Source organism: Haliotis rubra, unplaced genomic scaffold (genome assembly GCF_003918875.1).
Source record: "Haliotis rubra isolate DU_JTF1 unplaced genomic scaffold, ASM391887v1 Scf386, whole genome shotgun sequence".
In the NCBI taxonomy this organism is placed as follows: domain Eukaryota; kingdom Metazoa; phylum Mollusca; class Gastropoda; order Lepetellida; family Haliotidae; genus Haliotis; species Haliotis rubra.
In genome coordinates this window covers 871,486-894,280 of record NW_025767064.1, presented here as the reverse complement: position 1 = coordinate 894,280, position 22,795 = coordinate 871,486, and the positions used below count along the sequence as shown (strand labels likewise).

Here is a 22,795-nt window from a genome sequence, read left to right as displayed (position 1 = left end):
CTGGTTCCATGCCTAACTACCTTCCATCTCTCTTCTGCTATGGCACTTGCTCCCTGCCCACCAACAACGTTCTATCTCCTACTGTAAGTGTCTAAGAAGATCAAAGCTTCAGGATAAAAATGAGGTGATACACTGCTGAGATGCTGGCAAAATGGCAAAAAACACACAGCAAAATCGCTCTTTTTCATATTCTATGCCAGTATTTAACAAAGCCAGAAATAACTTAATTATCTAAAAATCTTTCCTGTTTTCTGCCTGGGAGGAAATATGCAGTTAAAAATTACAAAACATGTCCTTACACAATTCTTTCACAAAGATGGTGCTAGGTGCTTGTATAGAAAGTTTATGAGAGAAATGACAAGTTGTACATCATTTTGAAGGAGATCCAAAAAAATAATTACACCCTTAATGTTCAGAAAAGAATTTTGTAACATACACCCTGCAGTCTTATAAAGCAATGGTTATGATTTGAGACATTCAGTGTACAAAACCAACAGTAAGTTGTTACCCTCAGAGCTAATTGGACAGGTTGTTAAGATTGAAAGCTCACTCCCCTCAAGTAGGTATCTTATCATTGTTCCTATCAGAACATAGACTTGACTATTCTCAGTTTGGAGCTGACAAAAAACACATACCCAAAGTTGTTTCTCAAACATGTTGCCAAGGGTAGCCATTTTGGAATTCTCTCTGTTGTCAGATGCTTGGGAGCAACTTCCTGGCATTTAGGGGTGCTTGACTGACGGCATCATTCTCAAACACTCTGCTGCAGGGGGAACGATATTCCTTTTGGACATTCCAACACATTTTTGGGTGCAGAAAAATTCCCCCATGTTTCACCCATGAATGTATTTTAACAACTGTTGATCACTGTGAGCATTTTTTGTCATAAATTAATAAATTCTGTCTAACGCTGCCATATGTTTCTCTGAAGACGTCTTATATCGAATGGTGCTCAAGTAAAATGCATGATATAGACACTTACAATAATATGATTATGAATGGATCTATTTGCTTGAGAGTTACCCTCTCAGTAAGTGAGTGAGTTTAGTTTTATTCCACACTCAGCAATATTCCAGCTATATGGTTGCGATCTGTAAATAATCGAGTTACCCTCTGAAGTCTTGGATTTAGAATGTGCACATTACTTGGAAGCCAAAGTTCAAATAATTTTCAAAAATTACCAATTTTTGTCACAGTTCTTTGAATTAACCATTCCAGATTTTTGAGACACAAAAAACTCAGAAAAAAAACCTCAGAAAAGGCTGGTTATTTTTTATACTTGATAAAAACTTCATGTTCACATAAACAAAAATCACAAATATTTAGAAGACAATCCTTTTATACAATCAACACTTCCAAAATTCAACTGTCTACTGTGTGACAGATGATGGTACATTATCAGCGTGTGTCTGGGGGACCGATACAACAGTGTCATGTGCCAATGCCCTGAAGCACAACACATCAATCAGCTTGATTTATAAAAATATAGAAAAAAAACACAGAAGTATTCACCATGTTAGGAAACTAATATGTTTCACAAACACCAGTGAATAGTGATTCACATTCCCATGTTTAGGATGTAGCTAAAATCATACAACAGAATGGCATTTAATAAGAAGAATTCTCATGATTAATGAAGGATACCCGTGAAGATCTGGGTTAGAATTGGGTCTTCAGCAACCCATGCTTGCTATAAGAGGTGACTAAAGCGATCGTTTAATCAGGCTTGCTGACTTGGTTGACACAGGTCATTGTATCCCAATTGCATAGATTGATGCTCATGCTGTTGATCACTGAATTGTAGGGTCCAGAATGATTATTAACAGACAGCCGCCATATAGCTGGAATATTGCTGAGTGGGGCATTAAACAACAACCCATGATTAAGGCAAGGGTATTGTTATTATTTACAAGTTAGAGTTAATCTGTTACAATCCATTCATATGTGATGTCATCGGTTCCCAATTGCACAGATCGATGCTCATGCTGTTGATCACTGGATTGTCTGGTCCAGACTCGATTATTTACAAGCCGCCGCCATATAGCTGGAATATTGCTGAGTGTGGCGTAAAAGTAAACTCACTCACTCACTCATTCATATGTGACTCACAATAGGTATAGCTGCCCTGTGGGTCCAAGCAATCTGTTACTTCGCCTGATGGGGAACTAAGCCAGTTGTAAATGTCCCCCAGGCAAGCCACAAATGGTGATCAATTTTCCATCAGAACTACTGGTATATTCAATCCTCACCAATTACTGCAGTTATTGCAAATAAATAGTTATGAAATGAACCAAGTGAAGATTAGTTGTGAACAATATCACAATGATGTGTTCTCCACATGGCCAGCCTCATCTGTAATGTAGTCTGATGATAGCCAGTGATCAGACAGAGGATCACAGTGTTGCCCGGCCAGACCGACCTCTGTCAGACAAGAATTCATGTCTACTCAATATTCGTTTATTCGTCGTATAATGGAATAGTTAGCCATATTCCAGCTGTATCCTGATCACCTGTCAACAGTCATGACCAGACAATCCTGTGATTATTATGAGCAGCCAATGATGTACACAATGAGCCTTCTATAACAAGCCTACAAGAGACTAGGTACCTATCTGTTCTAGCCTGGGTTTCCTAGAGAGATAGACTAAGGCTTAGTCTCTGAATATATATAATTTTGATAGTAACAAACAAGCAAATTTATATTGAAAAGGAACCCTAGGGAAACCAGAGATTCAGAACCTGAGGAAATCTAGACTTGCTTTATTTAGGGCTTTAGCACTGCAGAGAGGGCTTGGCAGTAGGGAAAATAATGTGGTTCAGGGACTGTGAGACAGACTACTAGAGAGGCTACACTAACAAGAAACAAAGGATGAAGTATGATAGTAACTTACTCTTTAACCTAGTTAAAGTGTAAAGTTGCAGAAATACTGAACAAAGTAGTGAATGAAGTTAAGAGAACAGATAATTAATAAGTATAAGTCTTTTACTCAAAGTGACTTTTCTAGAATATGTTCGTGTTGTTTATTCATTAATTTCAACTTAATAAAAAATTGCTAATGTTCAAAAAGTTGTATACTTTTCTCGTATTACACAGATCTCATGTCCAAAACAATCTGTCATACATCAACCTTAGCAGCAACATCTCCAAGTATGATACTACCTCTCCAGCTCTGATTATAGACAAATACCATTTCTTCGGAAACTTGGTTCCTTGCAATGTTAAAGGCAATGTCTGACAAAAATTCCCCAACTAGAACCTGACAAATCTTGCACAGCATTCATGAATCAAGATCCATCTTCTCATGCTGTTGTGTAGTTTTTATTGAACACCAGACTGACTCAGATCTACTAATGTTGAAATTGCATGTGTCTGATTTGCTTTGAGCTCAAGAGAAGCATGTAGAAAGATAGTTTGGGGAACAAGTTTAGGCTTACAATTATTTTCACCACAAAGAAGTTAGTAACTCCTATCATTCTAAGCTTCCTTAAGTACATGCAACATGTCCAGCTTCATTTCATTAATAGCTTTCTTGGCTCAGGGGTCTGAAAAACCAGGTTTTCTAGCTGGAACTTTAAAACAACTCGACTGCATGTCAACTAAACTCCCATTAACATTTCATTGTGAAGGCTACACCAGACATAGTGGCTAGCCCACGACACCTGAAAACTCTGGATTTTCATTTCCACTGAGACATATCTGAATTATTGCTGAAAAAGTTCACAATGGCAGATTGTGCTCACACTAAATTTGATCTGTTGACTTCATTAGAGATTACTGGTAATTCTGAAAAATCCAGGAACTGAGAAAACCTGAACATGTTTCACTTCATGACCTTTTACATTCAATTCCATCCATGGCTTGGATCAACACTGATTGGACCGTTATTTCATATTTTCAGTTAAGAGAAGAACCCATGCCTGCTGTTCCAAAATGTCACCTTCATATGAAATTGCAGTCTTCTCTTTCCAACACAAAATTGGATAAGAATGACACATTTAATTCCAGTAAAGCTAATTCCAAAACAAACTTCCTAATCTGATCCTAAGTTGTGAAAAGAATTCAGTAATTCGATAAAGTCGGTGTCCAGTCTACGTCCTGTCCAGTACCAATGCCCTCCCTTGATTCCCACTCGACCCAACGTCCCATGAGCAGACAACAGGCCAATCAATACCCACTCTGTAGACCTGTTAGACGGCTAGTGTCAAAATGTGTCAGCTAACTGATTTATAGTGATTTGATGGGCATCATTGCTTGACTTTACGCAGGCGGAATATAACTAATATTTATATGATAATCATAAAGCTGGAGGGCTTCCATACAGAAGTGCCTGGAAGTGTGGCACTGTAACAGGAGGTATACAAACTCCAGTGTCTACAGGTAGTGCTGAAAGATTGTTTCAAGGCATTTATTGACATATGTTGATAATTAGTATCTACCATGGACAAAAGTGGCACAAGGGATAAATTAACACTGAAAGAACGAAGCATCTGAAGAGCTTAGTGGGACATACAGAGAGTATGTAGAGTAACTTACAGAATTTAAACTTTTTAAGAAAAATCAGCACTCTGTATTCCAGAGAGACAGTATAGGAATTCAAGTCAAATGAGGTTGGTTGTATAAATGCTTCAGTAGGGTTTCCGACTCCAACAATCTCGCTGCTACCAAATTCATTTGGAGTCCTTAGAGGTATTCATAGCAGAATGTCTGCGTTTAGAACAGGATCGAAATCCAAACAAGATGTCAGCAAAAATGTTAAGAACTCACTCACACATCATAGAAACTTACAGTGATAATCAAGTTCTATCCAGACTTACAAAACAGGTACTGAGTGGGCACATTGGTTTTAATGGGATACCATATGGATGAGTCTTTTGTGCCATTCATCATACAGAAACACTTTGGACTTTAGGTTTCTTTCTTTCTATAGTGAAGCGGTGGGGTAGCCTAGTGGTTAAAGCATTTGCTCGTCACACTGAAGACCGGGGTTCGATTTTCCACATGGGTACAATGTGTGAAGCCCATTTCTGGTGTCTCCCGCTGTGATATTGCTGGAATATTGCTAAAAGCGGCGTAAAACCAAACTCACTCACTCTATCTATAGAATAGGGGTGTCGGGGTAGCGCAGCAGTTATGCGTTCGCTCGTCACCAAAGACCCGGTTTGACTGCTCACATGGGTACAATGAGTGAAACCCATTTCTGGTGTCCCATACCATGATATTACTGGAATATTGCTAAAAACTGCGTAAAAGTAAACTTACTCACTCCTAAAAGAATAATCACTGACTCATGACCATTTGCTTCAAGTGAACTGGTGAGTGGGTTATTTCGCCAGAAGTGAGCCGGGTATTCACTTTTAGCAATATTCCAGCAATATCACAGCGGGGGACACCAGAAATTGGCTTCACACAATGTACCCATGTGGTGAATGAAATCCCAGGCTTCGATGTACAGGTTCATGCTGTACCTGTAGTGTCCACCATCTAAGTCCAGCTGACTGTAGTCATTAGAGCTGATACTTATTATTATACCGTTGTACCGGGCATGAGTGTCCCACACTCATGCTTGACTTGGGGGTGGGGTGGGGGGGGTGTAGCCTAGCGGTTAAAACATTCGCACGTCACGCCGAGGACCCGGGTTCAATTCCACACATGGGTACAATGTGTGAAGCCTATTTCCGGTGTCCCCTGCCACAATATTGCTGGAATGTTGCTAAAAGCGGCATAAAGCATAAAACCATACTCACTCATTATTGTACATGAGTGTCCCAGTGATCTGCACCACAGTTTACTGTGCAGTTGCTTCCCTTAACTGTAGCAGGATCCGCTGGTCTTGAGTTTGAATCCCAGATTCAACCTGATTATGATCCCTGACTTGTCAGCACCACACTCTCCTGGGTTTCACCAAATCAATATACAAAATGAGGCATTTATTTTTCATTTTTGAATGGGTATTCAACTGACATTATGACATGATAAAACTCAAATACTAATCCAAGTGGCCTAAAACTGAACCCACTCACCAGCATTCTTGTAAACTGGCTCTCTGTTAATAAAAGCCAACAAAGTATGTAATTGTGTTCTTTCATCTCATATTATTTTCTGAAAAGAAATTTGAAACCTTAATGATACAAGATGATAAAGATTCTCTCAAAACCATCATTACACATCCTGTTGATCACATGACAACACACATCACCTCGGGCAAGTGGAAGAGCTGACACACATTGTTCACTGGGAGAGCTAATCTATATCATAACACAGGAATCGGTGAAGATGACAAAGATGCAGCAATGACTACTTTGAGAGGAAAATGGAGGTAACACCTCAACTTATTGTCAAATAATTCAATAGGTTTGTCAATACATCAATATCCACCTTGAACCTCAGACGCTAGAATTAAAGCCTCATTTCGGACAAATTCTCTGAAAAGCTCTTACAAACAGTACAGACGTTCCATCTTGCATGTCTTACATTACCAAAACAATATTTAATCAAAATGAATAGAAACTGCACATGCATATCCTAATCAACAACATATATAGCCACACTTATCAGGAATAGAATAACTGACATCAATACTACAAAATACCCTAAACCCAAAGAGTTTAGTGTCTTTTATTGGGTGAGTCCTATGCAAGATTATTAGGTGTGTAAGGGTTTGAATCCTGGATGGATCTCAACCAGAAAGGTACTAGAATCTGTACTTCACTGAGAAAGTGTGATCCTAAATATAACATGTGTAACAAAGTATTACCATCCTGATATAATACACATATAACATCAATGCCAGATAATAACCAGTCTTAGTTATCTGCCCAAACAGATTCCCCTGGATGTTAGGCAAAACAGTGATGAATTTTGTGAATGAATTGCCACAAATCAGACATGAATGACAGCAGGTGTTTGCTAAGATGGTTGGCATGTCCTGTCCAACCATTAGCCAAAAGACACAAACAAAACAAAAACATTGAACTGATAAATATACGGAGTAAAATTTAACATTATCCTTTAGGTCTTGAAAATATCTTTTTTATATATATATATTTTTTTTTTTAAGTACTGCTAAGCTTTACAATTTTCATGAATTATGAAGAAACTACAAAAAATTAATTTGCATTATACTCTTGACTACAATGTTATGACAATGATCTTGACATGGAACATGGGTGTGGAAAGTATGATGGTATATACAACACAATGATGTTACACACTCAATATGAACCAGGGGCATAGAAAATACCATTAAGAAGATGGTCTACATCTTGAATCATATTCAACACCAGTAGATATGAATCATCATTTGATTGGCTGGATAAAGGTCAGAACTTGCTGACCTAGGGCAGACTTCTTGACCAGTGTGCTTACTAAGTGTTAATATTGGCAAAATTCCTGTAAATCAAAGTGATGAGTCAGCTACTGGGATCGGTCATTGGAAGCGTGAGGAACCGGCTGGAGGGGAAACAAACCAAGTCATGTGTTTAACAGCACACCTAAAAACCCATAAGCAGTTCATGAAACTGTCCACATTATTCCAGCAGGGTGTCTGCACACTGTAATCACAAGCAGTGTTTTATGGAATATTTCTTGTATTAGAAAAATTACACCAGCGCACTTGCTTGATTGTTTATAGTAAAAAATATTATTGATACATATTAGGAAATGTGGCACATTCATTTGGGAGGAACAGTTTTTAGACCGTAGCAGGATTTAATCAATATGAAATCTAGAGGGAAACATATGAAACTTGCATGAAGCTGCAATAAAACTGATAAATGTTATGAAACTGGATTGACTTCATGTCAGCAACCACTGCTGTAGGTGAGAAATGAAACATAGGTATTCTGTGGTTGAGTAAGTGAGCTGGGATTAATACCACTTTGGACAGTATTTCATTTATATCACAGCATGTCACCTTCATTTGAAATTCAATTTGGTGAAACCCAAAGAACTTTTATGGCTTGAAAGTGATTGAATATAGTAAGTAGAATTTTAGCCACATTAATCAACTTTGTCAGTGAATGTTTCATAACATATTATAGATGCTGAATTGGCATAAGTTTGTTAAGAATGTCCTTGACCTGACAAAAGTTTTTTAAGAATGTCCTTGACTTGATGTATGTCTGTTAAGAATGTCCTTGACTTGATGTAAGTCTGTTAAGAATGTCCTTGACTTGATATATGTTTGTTAAGAATGTCCTTGACCTGACAAAACTTTTTTAAGAATATCCTTGACTTGATGTCTGTTAAGAATGTCCTTGACTTGATGTAAGTCTGTTAAGAATGTCCTTGACTTGATATATTTGTTAAGAATGTCCTTGTCCTGATATGTTTGTTAAGAATGTCCTTGACCTGACATAAGTTGGTGAAGAATGTCCTTGACCTGATGTACATCTGTTACGAATGTCCTTGATTTGATATGTTTGTTAAGAATGTCCTTGACTTGATGTGAGTCTGTTAAGGATGTCCTTGACTTGATATGTTTGTTAAGAATGTCCTTGACCTGATGTACATCTGTTAAGAATGTCCTTGATTTGATATGTTTTTTAAGAATGTCCTTGACTTGATGTATGTCTGTTAAGAAAGTCCTTGGCTTGATCTGTTTGTTAAGAATGTCCTTGACTTGATATGTTTGTTAAGAATGTCTTTGACCTGACAAAAGTTTTTTAAGAATGTCCTTGACATGATGTAAGTCTGTTAAGAATGTCCTTGACTTGATGTAAGTCTGTTAAGAATGTCCTTGACTTGATATATGTTTGTTAAGAATGTCATTGACTTGATGTAAGTCTGTTAAGAATCTCCTTGACTTGATGTAAGTCTTTTAAGAATGTCCTTGACTTGATATATGTTTGTTAAGAATGTCCTTGACTTTATTTAAGTCTGTGAAGAAAGTCCTTTACCTAACTCAGACACTATCCATCCAAGCATGATCATCTGCATCATTGATACCCCCATGGGACTGTATGACAAGGGACCAATTTTCACTGACATCACACCAATGGTGCCATGGCAGACTGCATGAAGACTTTGGTAAAGACAATAAGTCTGTTAGAAATTCCTGAAACTGGCTATAGTTGTTGGACAAAAAATGCAAATAATGCTGATGAATATGGTAATCATGGTCCCTTTATTTGTACTTGACTGCTGGTATCATAATAACAACAACCATTGGTACCATTATATTGGTCACCATTATACTAACAACCTGATCATATTGCAGTCTGTTTAGTTCAAGATCCAAGATTTTAAGAAATATGGGGTAAGTATGCTGCACATCTGGTCCTTATCACTGTCAATAGTACTTAGAATTACATCAAGAGGAATAATCAGGAGAAGAGTATCTTTCAGTGACTCCCCGTATCAGACCACAGTCCCAGTGTTGCTACTAGAAGTTGATATCTTAGTAACAAGTGTTTCCTAAAGAATCTTAACCAGGGATTAAGATATCCCACCATATATTGCCATATATTGCCTCAGATGGTGTAGTACTACAAGTACATATGACTGTCTGTATGGACAAGAACATCACAACAAATCTGGAATTTAAAAGATTCAGTTCAGGTCAAAGCATCATTTCATACTACAACACCGTGGATGCTGGTATGCTTCATTTACATAGCATTGTCAGTAGAACTTTCACAAATAATCTGAAAATTTGGAAGAAATCATACTATATAGACACACCATGGAACAAGATCTAATTAAAATCTGCCCAACCCAGAAAATCATAACCAATCCAAGAACAATTTCTTTCTTTGTTTTCTCTGACCACAACACATGATAGACACCATGGTTTTATAAGAGTGGTACATACGTCTACATCCCTGATGATTCATATGAAGGTCAGTCAGTAACATGACCACAGGTTACTGGACATTGGCGCCATGTTGTGACTAATTCGGTAAACATCTCCTCCTAGTGTTTCCCAAGACTATGCTAGTGGCTGAAATTTCACCAAATATCCTTCCAGCCATTTGTTGAGACTCTCAGGCCCATCTATCAGACATATCTGTGTAATTGGTGAAATTGATTAAGCCTACTGTAGAGTATACGGAGGGGAATATGTTGGATGAGTATGTATGATGGTGTGTGTGGCTTAACACTAAAGTCACGGTACTAGCACTTGAGATGGTTACAGCCACATTTAGTGTATGTAGACTTTCGTATGAGTCATAGGGATCGACATGAACTAAGATTGTGCCAATCTTTTAGCGCCGAGATAATGGTCAGCACAAATCAGTACATAATCCACGGACCCATGCTATAACTGTTCATTGCAGTCAAATGTGAATCACTTTATGAATATGCAGGAATGTGAAACCAGAGTTTATGTAAATGGCACAGAATTATTCAAATTTATACAATGTTATTTGTTTCAAGACAATACACATGTTCCTACAAATATCTAAAGATGATTTCCCTAAAGGTCACAATAAATACATGTATTAACTATCTTTTAAAAAATTCTTTTAAATGTTCGATTCCTTGAAGATTCCAGTGCTGTTGTTTGGACTGATCCCAGGACAAAATATTAGTAACCCAAACATCACATATGACAATACAGAGAAACCATTCGTAATTATAGCCATGGCGAAAAAACAAATTTGGATGATGACAGCAATTGTATTTGCATATTCTTTGGTCTATCAACCTAAATTATTTCAAATTTGCATCAGAGCAACAGAAACTGCAGCAAATGACAAGAAAGTGAATATTACCCATGTCTCAAAACAAAAACACCAAATTGTATTCAACAATGACATTCAATCCAGGAAAGACCAACACAGCCATGTAAGCTACATCCTACCACCAGCTACATCCTACCACCAGCTACAGACAGTACACGATAACCAACACAAGAGGTGAGCAATGGAGGCGAGTACTGGAGGCATCTAGAGCCTGACCTAGTCTGCGTGTCCAGGACTAAGGATCAGATACGCCAGGCTAAATTGTAATACGGTACAGGTCCGGCACTGTAATGGAGCTAATTAAACTCCTCACCACCTGGTACTGGGATTAGTGACTTAAGTCAGGGAACCATTGTTTACCATGGACAGGCAATGTTATCACAAGTTTTATTTGATCTGAAAACATTTGAAAGATTGGTAGCTTACATCCACGGATAACAGCAATTTTCTGAAGTAGATACTTAACTTTCATTTACAAGGCAAGTTGTGCTGAATAAGCAACACTGAGCAACAGCAGAGGAAACACTTGCTGATTTGGCAAATTTTAAGTATCCACTGATATTATTTGTTCAAGATACAAGAATCACATTTTGTTCACAATGACATTTCAATTGTGATAAGATTGATTCTGCTAATAAGAAGAGTTAAAATGTCATATGTAAACCTGGAATCTAAAAATGAGCATCATCTGATGTTAATGCAAGAGATAAATATAACTGAAAACAAAAATGACATGGGTTCATCTGAAATGCAATCATGATAAAAAACATCCAGTGAAAAATCCAGAATAATGAAAACTGTTTTGTCCTTGTCCATCTATTCTCATACCCTTCACACCCACAGTGTCTGTGTGTGAGTGAGTTGTTGGGTGTATGGGTTTTGTGTGAGTGAGTGAGTGAGTTAGGTGTACACCACTTTGAATGCTGGTTTTACTCATTTTGCACTTTGATGAAACAAATGGGCATGCTGCAGCCATACCTAGATACATAATCAGGGTGGACAAGGACTCAACTTGAATCCACAAAAACAGGATCCTGGGTTGCCCAAGGGAAGCAACTCATCACAGCCAATCACATGCCTTTAATACTGTAATCTGTGCTCCACAATATTGGGTGACCACAGATGTTACACAGATCAAAGTCATCTGTTGTTGATAAGCCAGACACTTGTTCCATGCTCAAAGCAAACACATGCAGCACCATGTAATCAGTGTAAGATGAGGGAGGTGAATGTTACTTGAAGTATGTATATACCATATATTCAGTAAGAATAATCAAACATCAAAATGTGTAACATACGACACATAAAACAGCTTAAAATAGCATTGCGGAATTAAATTGATAAGTTAATGTTAATAGAAGCAGGACACTACATCACTAAACACTTTGTTTGATAGCACTTACTACAAAACAGTGTAATGTAGATGTGTAGTGTCATTTCAATAAGGTGGCTATGAATGAAAAGGTTGTTTGTCATTTAACTGCACTCAGCAATATTCCAGCTATACATAAGTAATGTATCCTGGTTCAAATCCTGGATGGGACTTTTATAAGAAAGTGTTATCCCAAATATAACATATGTTACATTTGACCACTTTCTAAATGGCATCCTGTATTCGTAAGTAATCAATTCTGGCCCAGACGAACTAGTGACTGATATTCTGAGCAACGTACCAAGTCAGCAGGTATGATGGTCAACCAGGTCACCGAGTCTGACCTCCAGAATGATCTAGGAGCCTCAAAGAAGCATGTGTAACTAGGAAACCTTATCTTACCCACCTGTGTCTCACATAAATGGAAAGGTCTGATGACTTTGAATACACTGGTAAATATAATCAAATGCAATGTAGTGCAGTATATTAGTTCACTTGAGAGAAGACATAGCATTATGAGCATAATTTTGCATGATGGAGGCAGAAACATTGATTCTCACATCAGACTTGGACATGATGGAGGCAGGGTGAACAGACACAGGTAAATTTGAAAGAACAGAAAGAGTGTTAAACTTCAGCACACATGGAAACTACTAAACATTAAATGTTCAGTCTGCTAAATAGGCATTAAATGTTCAGTCTGCTAAATAGGCATTAAATGTTCAGTCTGCTAAATAGGCATTAAATGTTCAGTCTGCTAAATAGGCATTAAATGTTCAGTCTGCTAAATAGGCATTAAATGTTCAGTCTGCTAAATAGGCATTAAACGTTCAGTCTGCTAAATAGGCATTAAATGTTCAGTCTGCTAAATAGGCATTAAATGTTCAGTCCGCTAAATAGGCATTAAATGTTCAGTCTGCTAAATAGACATTAAATGTTCAGTCTGCTAAATAGGCATTAAATGTTCAGTCTGCTAAATAGACATTAAATGTTCAGTCTGCTAAATAGACATTAAATGATCAGTCTGTTCAATAGAACGCTGATGTACTAAGGTATGATGCTTGACTTGGCTGAACAAGTTGTTGCTATGGATACTTCTGATGATGACATGGTTGAGGATGATGTTGCTATGGATACTCATGTTGACAAAGTTCAACAAGCTGTTGCTATAAATACTTATGATATTAACATAAATGAGCATGATGTTTCAATAAGTCGAGTTTGATGCTGACATGGTAAGTCACACATGCAACTATAGGTAAATATTGATTTTATTGATATAGCTTATATAAATTATGTCTAACATAAGTCCACTGTCTGCGCAGGCATATCACAGATATATTGCAGACATATGATTCATTGCAGACATCAGAGTGGAGATAAGGTTTGTAGGACTCGCACAACATAGATATATGCAGTATATGTGAGATGTAATGAGCTCATGTGGACTACAAGGTGGATAGATAGTTGTGACACACTTCAGTACAATGTGGCTAGACAAGACAGGACGGTCTGGAGACACAGTGGATAGATCAGACAAACTCCATATCCAGGGAACAGATGAGAAACACTGAAGACGATGTGAATACATGACACACACTTAAGTACAATGTGGCAGTGTTTCAGAAAAGGATGAACAGACCAAAGAACAGTGTGACAATTTCATACAAGAGAAGGGCAGACGTCAGTTCAATGAACCAATTTGACACAAGGGAATACTCAGATACACCTACATAACTGAAGAAATGGACTTTAGTGCCACACAGACAGGGATGAGAGACTTGAGTACAACAATGTGGATAGATACAATGACTTGAGTGCAACATGGCTAGAGATGACAGGCTTTAGTACAATGAGCATAGACACATTCACATAAGTGCATCATGGCTAGAGATGAGAGACATAGGTACAATGTGGATAAGATGCATGACTTACGTGCAACATGGCCGAATATAACGGATTTGAGTACAATGTGGATAAGGTACATGATTAAAGTGCAACATGGCTTGAGATGTCAGACTCGAGTACAATGAGCATAGACACACTGACTTAAGTGCAACATGGCTGGACATGAGAGAACTGAGTACAATGTGATAAAGATACATTGACTTAAGTACAAAACGGCTAGAGATGACAGACTTGAGCACAACGAGGATAAACACACTGAAATAAGTGCAATATGGCCAGACAGGACAGTCTTGAGTGTAATGTGAATAGGATACACCAACTTAAGTGCAACATGGCTACAGATGATGGACTTAAGTGCAAGATAGCCAGAGATGACAGACGTGAGTACATTGTGGTTAGATACAATAACTTAGGTGCAACATGGCTTGAGATGAGAGAACTTAGGACAAGGTGGATAGGTAAACTGATTTAAGTGCAACTTTGACAGAAAAACTTGAGTATGACATGGACAGAAGTGGATAGATACACAGATGTAAGTAGATCGTGGCGAGAGTGACTTGGGTACATTGTGGCTAAGTGCAATGACCTAAGTATAACATGGATAGAAATCAGAGATAGTTGACAGACATACTGACATATGAAAGATGAGAGACTTGAGTACAATGTGACTAGACAGTCAATGTGTACAAAGTGTAAACTCACCACCTGTTGACGGGACTACTTCATCTGGGGAACAATGAGCAAGCAGGATTAGAAGGGTTAATAAGCATGTATTGGCACTTAATGGGTTAATTTAGCATGTAATAGCAGAGTTATGGAATATCAACTATTAAACAACAGCTTCAATCAGTTAGTAATGCCATGACTAGAAAACATCTACAATGACATCATATTCAAAAGATCAAACTAGTCCATTTAACTTCTTAAAAGGGCGAATATTTCTGAATTGATGATTTTTTTATTTCATTGATAGAGTAGTACTGAGAAAGTAAGTGCACACATGAGAGAACATCACACAGCACATATAATGAAGAGAGTGTATGTTCACTAGCAGTCTCCTATAGCAAAAGGAATGAACAATTTTTGGTGTATAATGAAATGTTTTTGGTACCTTTTTGTACTTATATAGTGCATTAACAACCTTTGAGCAACATTTTTTACATGAAAGGATCGACATGGGACAGTAACAACAGAATATATAAAAATATATTTTTCATCAAAGCAGTTTGAACTGGTAGGCTTTCACAGATTAATTTTCGCATGAACTTTATTCCTCAAAGTCACATACATTTCTTGAATTTAATCATAATTGTTAGTCATAAACAGAGCAAAACATATAAAATATTTACTTCTATAAATATTCACATTTCATTCTAAATATTTTCAACTTTATTTCTGATATTCGCATTTATTGGAATTTGTCTCAGCAGTTATTTTGAGACAGATTAATCTCTGGTGTTGATGATTTGAATTCTCATGTGTCTTAATGACTAACCTGCCTCATTAGTGCACTTAATACAATTGACAACCCAGTCATTACACATATTTAATTCAATTATAGTCTGTTTGCAGATGAATTTCACTTTAAAAATAAAAGTAAATCAAATAATGTGAAATTAAGATTGGGAATCCTCATAACTTTACCTAGCCAATTGAACATTAAAATCTCAGAATTTTATTCAACGTAGGATAAAAGTTGTTTAACAAACGATCATAGTTTCAAATCACTATTATTGGTCTGTACTACAAGGGGGTATGCACATTAAATGAAACCCCGAGAACAAGAAGGGTTGGTTTCTATGGTAGTCTAAGTTAACGCTCATCACGGACCGCACATGCATTTGTTTCACTATTCCAACTACTGCGCGTACCCCTTGTAATACAAATCAATAATAGTGATTTGAAACTATGCTCGTTTGTTAAACAACTTTTATCATAAGTTGAATGAAATTCTGAGATTTAAAAGTTCAATTGGCAAGGTAAAATCATGAGGATTCGCAATCTTAATTTCACTTTTTAAAAGTGAAATTCATCGGTACGTTTTCACTGCAAACAGACTATAAATCAATATCAAGTATTACTCATCGCCTGTCTAGTCCAGGAATTGTTACCATTCAAAGTTCTCAAGAATAAATAACCAATTTTAAGAGAGTGAGTCACAAATCTTATTCTAAGATGTCAATTCCCCAAGGTCACAGAACAGTTCCAGTCTTTCATAAAAATATTCCCCTGCCAATAAATATTTTGATTGTCATACAAACATGGAATACAAGCTTTTATAACTACTTCCCTTTAAGATCATAATCAAACCTGTGATTAAGACACACTTGGCGATAAGCTGACGCCACGAACAATATCCTTGTGACATTAACGAGGACATGTAAAGAAAGATAACTAGGGTATTCCCTCCCCTTGCCAATGCGTGTTTCCTTCCTCACAATGAGCTGATTACACCCCAGTTTGTTAATGACCCCTGGGTTACATGTATGAGCCATGTTGAGCTAAAGATTCATTTATGATGGTCTGTGATCATTAACTCTTTAAATGGTTTCCTAACTAGCATGCATATCCATTAATCTGTCACCAGGATCCTAGCATGTGGTGAACAAGGAGGACGGCCTGCTCTCACTACATCTCTGTCATGGAATTACAGACCATTAGGCTAAATACAAACAGCAAATTGTGTGTTACAAACAATTTAATTAAAGCAGGAAAAAACTCTTAAATTTCCTGTCAAAATTGACTGCTAATAGAAGATTTTGTCATGAAAAGCGTATCTATGTCACTCATACATTCATAATTATTAATTTTGTGAAATGAGTTTTAAAATGAACACATTTGAAGATGTAATGAGAAAAAAAAGGAACTATTATGTTCTTTTAAAGATTGAAATGAAGAACTGAATGTTTCATTTACAATAATAGAAATCTTCTTCATTACTGTATGGCCGCAATTAGATCAAAATCTTAGAAACAATTGATCAAATATTAGGTATCAGTTGACAAATTTCTTTAGAAAACCATCACTGAAGATCAGATCACAATGACCTGACTTTCACTCTCTACAGAAGACGCTCAGTCAGCATTCATTGTTCATTTAGTATTCATTGTTCAATATCTTAGAAACAATTGATCAAATATTAGGTATCAGTTGACAAATTTCTTTAGAAAACCATCACTGAAGATCAGATCACAATGACCTGACTTTCACTCTCTACAGAAGACGCTCAGTCAGCATTCATTGTTCATTTAGTATTCATTGTTCAATATCTTAGAAACAATTGATCAAATATTAGGTATCAGTTGACAAATTTCTTTAGAAAACCATCACTGAAGATCAGATCACAATGACCTGACTTTCACTCTCTACAGAAGACGCTCAGTCAGCATTCATTGTTCATTGAGTATTCATTGTTTCGCAACGACTTGTTTCAACAAGTTCGCAAAGATATTTTCTGAGTACAAGTTCTTGGAAAGTTAGAATCTAATGACCGCACAGCCAAAGCCAGATGATTCTTTTCAATCCTCAGGGCTTTGGACAAAATTCTAATGATTGGCCTTGAGGGTCTTCAAGGACAGCACAATAATTTACATATTCATGTTGTCAGAATTCTGGCAGACAAGAGGTTGCATTGTAGAAACTTGGTTAGCTTCAATAAAATGTTCAATCATGATAATCTAACAAGTTTAGAGCAGCCTTACTTGACTGATTTGAAACAGGATGACATTTCGTGTAGGCTTCTAATATGTACACGTTAAGGAGAAATTATGTACTTCCTAAACAATTTACATTCTCATTTTCTGTAAAATGTCCTAAAAATGATAACTCACTCACCGTTCTTCATGTGGGGACGCGGGCCGTGCTTACGGTTAAATGTATTTTTCAGGTATGATTGAGTTTCTAATATGTACACGTTAAGGAGAAATTATGTACTTCCTAAACAATTTACATTCTCATTTTCTGTAAAATGTCCTAAAAATGATAAGTAGTGGTATCATTATTTCCTAAGCAAAGAATCACAGATAAAATTATAAATCTCAGTTGTTCTTTTATTATCATTCCAAGGTTAATACAAATTGATTACTTTTTTCTAATGTAGTCCATCTTTTACCACACATTTACCTATTCACTGAGTTAAAAATACAGCTGAACCTCCTTACTCTATTATGTACCTGTATTTTGAAAGTTGTGTGAAATAAAATATTAGGTTATCGACAGGGGGTGTAAATATCCTCCAACAGCGCAGGGTCATGGGTTCGACCCCCAGTTCTAGAGACTGGTAATAACCATTAATCCAATGGAAACTGTATTCATTGAAATGTTTGGGTTGGACTTAAAGCAAGTGCCTGTTTGTGCACTGTGTGGACAAGTGGCTGCACTGATGGGCAGCATGCATCACTGTCCATATCACTGTTCCATGATGGTTAGAGAGTGGAATCAACAAAATGGATGCAATTCATTTAACTGTTGATTTTACCCCAAACTCCACAAATTACCATAGTCAATATTTATGGAAATGTTGACTCCAACCGAAGGTGGCAGCTGAAGACTAAACACACAGCCTCAAGGCTTGGATACAGGAAGCTCACATTCTAAATCAGCAACGTACTGCACGTGTTCAATTTTCAAAAGGTGTTGAAGTTTGTTTGCAACAAGGAACAGAATTTGGCTGTATTCTGTGGTGATCTTTGTAATGATAAGAGGGTACCTCTCCTAATGGACACCAGTTGGTGGTGGACCTCAAGTGGAGGCAAACACCAAGGGGCATGACCTCAGTCGGTCACTATCCCCAGGACATCCTTTGACCATCTCTGTGTATGACTGACATTCATACCCCTGGTACAGATGTGTGGTCAGCTAGTGATGTCACTGAGTGTGCATAAACAAACAGTCTTGATTCATTAAATTATTATGGTTTAAAATCAAAATGAAGCTGAAGAATACACCATCTTGGATTTTCACGTTTAATCATTAATTACTGAATGTAGCTATTATTTTGCATATTAGATATAAGTGTAAATCTTCAGGGTTTTAAAGATAAAAGTACATTATATTCTCAAGGCCAACGGAACCCATGCTGAATATTCATCAAATTAATTATCTCTGTTTTTACTAAAAGAATTTGAAGTATTTTCTTGACAGAGTACAAGCACAAGATACAATGAAAACTGCTATTTCAGGGTTCATTCAACTTCAACACAATCACCGCTAGTCCTTGGCAACTACAGTATTGTATCCACTTAAAGGGGTGGTCAGCCTACTGCAGAGGTCATCCACTACTGACCAAGCAGAGTAATTACTATCAAGACCACTCTCATCCCCTGTTTAGAGCACTAACTGGATTATACCCTAGTTGCTTCAGTAGTGGAACACTTTCTGAAGAGCTTGGTAATAGTCTGATGAATTCCATCACACTGATGTACTCACAGCACATGTCTTGACAACCTCTGTAGCCAGTGCTTGAGGCAGACATAATCACCCAACAGCAATTGGTCTAATCCTGGTATATCATACCCTTAATACTAAACGTTTTATCACATATAGTCATGTGCAGTTATCTTTTGTAAGATATTACTTATGTGTAAAAGTAACAATGTTTTTAGCTGGACTTTCACATATTTTAAGTAGTCATCATTTGTGGAAAATTAGATAAATTTTGGAGTGTATTTATTTTCAATGCCATGTTGTTTGTTAAACTTCAGAACTGAATCTGAGTGTCATATGAAAAATGAAATCTCAGCCTATACATACATCACCATATAACACTATCAATCTGACACCTAAGCCTGCAAGGTGGTGATGTAGAGGAAGCATTAAAAAGATGGTTTCATGTTTTGCTGACAGTGTAATCCAAAATAATTAACTGCCAAGAGCTACCTGTAATTGAGTCAAATTCTATGAGTAATAGAAAAAAACCGATCTTCTCTAAAAATATTCAAATAAAATTCGAACAAAAATATTTGTCAGATTTTTTTACATCGTTTAGTTTTTCACTTGTACTTTGAAAGCAGAGTGTTAAAACTAGGACTGAGCAGCTTATAAACAAGCAAGTGTGTTTTCTTTAGAACTGCCTATCACTGGAAGCATGTCCTAATCAAACTTTGCAGCTAAACAGCAACTTGTGGATCAATCTGCTTCTCTGAAATCACTACCGCTCTTTCAATCGTAAGTCCTGAACAATCTGGTTTCAAATGAAAATCACATATGAGAAAACAAAAACTAAATCATCCAATGCAATCTCATCAAATCTTTACTTCTAGTTAAAGTTCTTAATGAACCAGCAGATCTGGCAGCCTTCACACGCTGCAATCTAACCCAATGTCTGTCAGCAACCGTTCTCCTGTCTCCAATACAACAATCTCATAACCTCTGAGTCGCCTCATCAACCAATGAAAGTTGATATCATTTATCTATCACGATTGGTCGAATTGACACAGCACAGGACCAAGATGACCTTGAAGTGAGGTCATCTTGTGGCACCTCGCCAACAGACATCGAGAATGACCTCATCCATTATGACTTACAAATTATCACAGGTTTTGCTTTTCTCAAGAGGTAAGCCAGTGTCTGGTGCGTGTCACAGCAAAATCCTGAATATTGATTTCGTGTAGTTGTTTATTTGTTGTTTAAACACCACATCCAGCAATATTCAAGGTGGTGGTCTGTAAATAATCAAGTCTGGACCAGACAATCCAGTGATGAATATTGTGAACCATCCAAGGTTCAATGACATGCTATCAACAAAGTCACACATGATCGCCAATGCATTTGCTCACTTCTATGACTTCCATAGGTTGTTCATGGAGAACACAGAATGTTCATGGAGATATTTCATGTAGATTTATGCTGCTTCATCACATACACAATTGTCACTAGTCACCGGTCACCGGGGCAACTCATCATGGTTTTGTGTCCCGTAGTCATCAAACAATGCCAACCAAATCCTTGCTTGTGGCTTTCACCAGACATTTACTCCAACCTCATTTACCTCAGGGGTGGAAATAACCCATTGCCCGACGTCCGAGTCCAGTGTTTTTTTCTGTCGGGCAAGCAAATTCATATATCACACTGTACCGGCGTCCAGTTGACTTTCCAATGTTAATTATGTTGTTTATTTAAAAAATTCAACAAGAAAACAGCTGGTATAGTGGACAAATTATCAGGGCAAGTGATTTTACATGTGCCACTGTACCGGAGTACACTAGCAATTTTAAAGTTATTTCCACCCCTGCACCTTCACATTAGATACATGATCTGCTATTGAGAGCAGATTTAAATCCAACTCACTCACTCACAGATCTCTGACAGACATGAAATACAGGTGAGTGAAATATATATTTTTTTGTTACTCATCCATATTCCAGCTATGTGACAACAGTGCATCACCAGATCTCACAATGAGAACCGGAGATTTGTATTCCATAAATATCCAAACCATTAGCGTACAAAGACATGCAATCAAATATGTCCCCAATCCTGAGCACCTGATACAATTACTACCAGTAATTACTTCACTGAAAGCAGAAGCAAGGAGTCAAACAATTTGACCAATCCTCAACTATGTCACTCATCCAAACCAACTGATACACCTTACCACCAGTAATTACTTGACTGAAAGCAGAAACTGTAGCCACACAACCTGACTACCATGATCCTCAATCAGCTCCATTGTAACCACCCAATCCTCAACCAAGTCCCTCATCCTGAGCACCTGATACAATTACTACCAGTAATTACTTGACTGAAGGCTGAAACTATAGCCAGACCACCTGGCTACCATGATCCTCAATCAGCTCCATTGTAACCACCCAATCCTCAACCATGTCATTTATCCTGACCACCCGATACACCTTACTACCAGTAATTACTTGACTAAAGGCTGAAGCAGTGAGCCCCACCATTTGGCTACCATGATCAACAATCAGCTCCATTGAAACCACCAACTCCTGAATGGAGACTTATAAACCAAGCATTGAGTATGGTGACCTATTCTTCCTCCCAAATTTATACTCCATGTGCTGTATCACTCATCACTCAAAGGACAGAAGACAGAAAGGCATTATGTCTTTGATCATGCTCTAAAATAATAGGTATAAAACTTTTAGGGTGATGTTTCAGCAAAGGGTATTTGTTTCTTTCACAGACCATCAATTTGAATACATTTGCATGAGGCTATGAATTTATGGTTATCAAACATTCAGTCATGTATTTTCCTCTCAGTTTTCATCACACTATTTTTTAGATTGTCTTTTCATCTGGAAGATAACAAAAAATATTTCCATTTCACAATTAAAAAAACAGGACTTGTTGACGACTTATGTATACACAGGAGAGCTTGAAGCAATATACATACAATATACATGCAGAAACTTTACATCATCAGGATATGGGTTTCTCAAGATGAGATTTCTGCAGGGTAGAGATGTTTTGTTTGTTTCTTGTTTCACAGAGCTCTCAGCAGTAGAACAGCTGACCATGGTCAGTAAAGAATCAAGCCAGGCCAGAAACATTTCAACTTCATCAGGACTGGGTGGCTATTTAGGACTTGGTGTAATATCAGAGTAAACCATAGAACAGACACCATATTAAGATTCAATCTGACTCCTGTGCCTGCAAGGTGATGATCTGATCTTTGATAACACTGTAATTCTGGGGATTGTTTACCAACAAGATCTACAAGGTTTCCATGTACTGCACCAACATGTGGATGATGATCATGTTTATAGAACTGACATTGTGACCAACTAATCCAAATTTTAGTTGCCTGGGAACCTATCATGTACCAAATTCCCAATGAGGTTCCTATATAGTGCAGCAGCACATGTGTGA

The 22,795-nt window shown here is 37.3% G+C and overlaps 1 protein-coding gene across 1 annotated transcript in view; it reads right to left on the bottom strand.

The window, feature by feature from the left end:
• LOC124286552 (protein kinase C-binding protein NELL2-like) overlaps nucleotides 1-14,688 on the bottom strand; it is a 94,556-nt gene extending 79,868 nt beyond the window's left edge. Inside the window, exon 1 of the mRNA XM_046722923.1 lies at nucleotides 14,669-14,688. The gene's annotated coding sequence lies outside the window, so the exon portion shown is untranslated. The remainder of the gene's footprint in view (nucleotides 1-14,668) is intronic.
• Between the last annotated feature and the right edge of the window lie 8,107 nt (nucleotides 14,689-22,795).